This window comes from Chaetura pelagica, unplaced genomic scaffold (assembly GCF_000747805.2).
Source record: "Chaetura pelagica isolate M959 unplaced genomic scaffold, ChaPel_1.0 scaffold346, whole genome shotgun sequence".
Classification (NCBI taxonomy): domain Eukaryota; kingdom Metazoa; phylum Chordata; class Aves; order Apodiformes; family Apodidae; genus Chaetura; species Chaetura pelagica.
In genome coordinates, this window is record NW_009953797.1 from 2731207 (window position 1) to 2734196 (window position 2990).

Here is a 2990-nt window from a genome sequence, read left to right on the forward strand (position 1 = left end):
CCTCCGCACAGCCTGTCCGCACGCCGCGGAGCTGGTGTTGGTGCTTCTGCAGAACGGAAGGTTGAAGATGGAAGCGGCTTTATAAGCAGGACGCTGCTGAATTGCCGCCTTCGGCCGGAAAGTAAGTGCAGGTTCAGCTGGTGCGGGGGGAGCGCGGCCCGGGATGCAGTATGGAATGGTGGGTTACTTCCGCGTGGCTGCAGAGAGTTGAATGAGGTGGAAGTTGCTGAAAATGGTGTCCCGTCATTGCAACCATGTATCCTCTTCCTACTACTTCTCAGTAGTTCCCAGTATCAGGACTAGGGGCAACGGGCACAAGCTGGAACATAGGAAGTTGCATTTAAGTGTGAGGAAAAACTTCTTTACAGTGAGGGCGACAGAGCACTGGAACAGGCTGCCCAGGGAGGTTGTGGAGTCTCCATCTCTGGAGATCTTCAGAACCCATCTGGATGCAGCCCTGAGTAAAGTGCTCTAGGTTATCCTAATTCCGTGGGAGAGTTGGACTAGATGGTCTCTAGAGGTCCCTTCCAACTCCAGCAATTCTTAAAAAAACAAACAAACAAAAAAACCCCAACAAGTAAATTCATTTGTTACTGTTGAGCCTTAAATGTCTGATCTCAGGTATTTCAGGGCATGGGACCGGAAAATGTCTTAAATTCCTAGTTCTATTTGCTGATAATTGGGAAGCAAGGAAATAGGTGTTTACCCCCACTTGTTTTGGCCAGAGGCTGGAGGAGATGGAAGAGGGTGATGAATTGATTCTCATCGTCTGCTGAAATGTTAGCTCTGTTGGCTGCTTTTTGACAAAGCATGAGAACAGCTATTTCACAAGAGCTGCCTGGCTGGAGAATAGCAGCATTCATTCTCTCTGTATATATTTTGGACAGAGAGTCTTGCAATAAAATGAAAAAAACGAAATGCAACGAACGCAAGTATGTTCAGAGTTCATTAGAGGGGCATGTGTATATTTCTTAAGTTTGACTGTGCCAGAATGAAGTTGCTAAGGCAAAGTGTGAAAAAGTAGCATTTATTCAGGCACCGAGCCCCGTTGCCTAAAGTCATAAATTCAGAGAATACAAAAATGGCAAGGCAGCATACTTTGGACTTGGCATTTATAGATACACAGCTCAACATAATTTTCACAAAAATCTTTTCAGTCCAATATCAGCTGAGCTAGCAAACATGGCAAGTACCTTTAGTCTTTCAGACTTTGACTTGGTTGTTACATAAGAATATGATGAATGAAATAATGAGGAACAATATTTATTTTTTGTTGTTTATTTTTGAGAATGTGATAGCTTTTTAATATATTGAATGCCCTTGTTTTCTTGGGCAGGTGTATCTCTGTTAATACTTAATACTTTAGATTGCACAAGAGAGCTAGGGCTCACACCTCTGTTTTCCTGTAGGTTGTACATGAGAGAGTTGATAGGGAAAATAAAATCTAAGGGAATTGTGAGGAGAAAGCTTACCTTTTATTGAACATCACTATCGAAGTGAAGCTCATGAAACTTTACAGAATTGAGCCTGTGAATGAGAGTATGCAAATGCAAGAACAACTGGCATTTGTATCACAGAATGGAGACTGATGCACCCTGTCTTTGGACTTCCACACCCTCTTTAATTTATGTAGAATTAACAATAAGCTTAAAAAATAAATTCAAGTTCACTTCTCCAGTGTTTGTGCTCTGCACTTCCTAGAAGATGAGATGTTATGTCAAGGATGGAATTGAGTTGAGTGCAGGGGCTTGGTGTGGCCTCTGTGCCTGCTCTGTGTCTCATGGCTGGGGCACCTGGGAGGTGGGGAGCCCGTGGCATGGAGGGGACCAAGGGAGGTGCAGCCTCTGCCACTGCCTCACAGCAAACCCCACTTTATCAGCTTCTGCTTGCGAGCCTTCTGCTCTCTGAAATACACAATTTGCATATTCCTGCTTGCTTTAGGATTTTTGGGTTGCAGTTCCTATGGTTGTGGGGCTTGGAAATTGCAGACTGAATAGCTGCTCAGTTACACAGGCTCCTTGGTCGTCTGGTCATATTAAATATACTCTTTTCAGTTCCCTCCTCCAGAGGAATGGTAAAATCTATGAAATAGATTGGCACGTGTGTCCTTTGATTAATTCTGCTGGGAATGTTCATGCCTGTCATTGCTGAAGACTTGTTTTAAATAGGATGCTTTATACGAATCTTTAATTAGTGCTTCAGGAATCCAATGAAACTAGCAGGAGAACTGTTACTCTTTGGTAACAAAATACTTACTGTTTAGAAAAAATGCTTATACTGATGCTTCCCATTTTTACTAAAAATCCCTATTTAGCTTTTTTTCCCTGACTCACAGAATCCTTACCAGTGCAACTTCTGTAGAAATTTTGTGTCCTTTTACTTGAGGATATGCTAAAGCTGAGCAAGTTAGTGTGTCTGTGAGCACAACAAAAATAATGGGCAGCAGCTCTAAGTTTTAGCCACTGCAGCTTAGTAAAGAGTGATCTATGTATCAACACTTTTTTTTTGCAGTTTCTCAAACTGTAGTAGAATTTTCTTATTTATGGGAGCCAGTTAATTTGCCTGCACCAGAAAACAGGGTAACTGAAACAGTTCCTGCCTGTTGCTGACCTGTTCTGCCCTGTTCCAGCAGAGATGCCTGAATCAGCTCTGAGCTGCTGGAGTTTGCTGGCTAGACACAAAAGCCTGAGGAAGGGGGATGGCAAGGGAGGATTGCCTAAGCTCCTGCAGTTGAAGGTGGTGTAACATTATCTGTTGGCTTTCCTGCAACTGTGCATATTCTGCGGGCTGAGGCATTTTGAGAGACCATTGTCGCTCTTGGACAAAACTTTATCTGTGTATAGAAAACTTGCATTGGTATAGGGTCTCAGGGTTTTTTTATTCACCTTTATAGTGAAGTAGAGCAGAAGGTTCTTCATATGATGTCCTTCCTCTTCAGTTAAAGAGGAATAGAAAGTATTAAGAAATTTTTTTTTGTTGTGTCTTAGGAA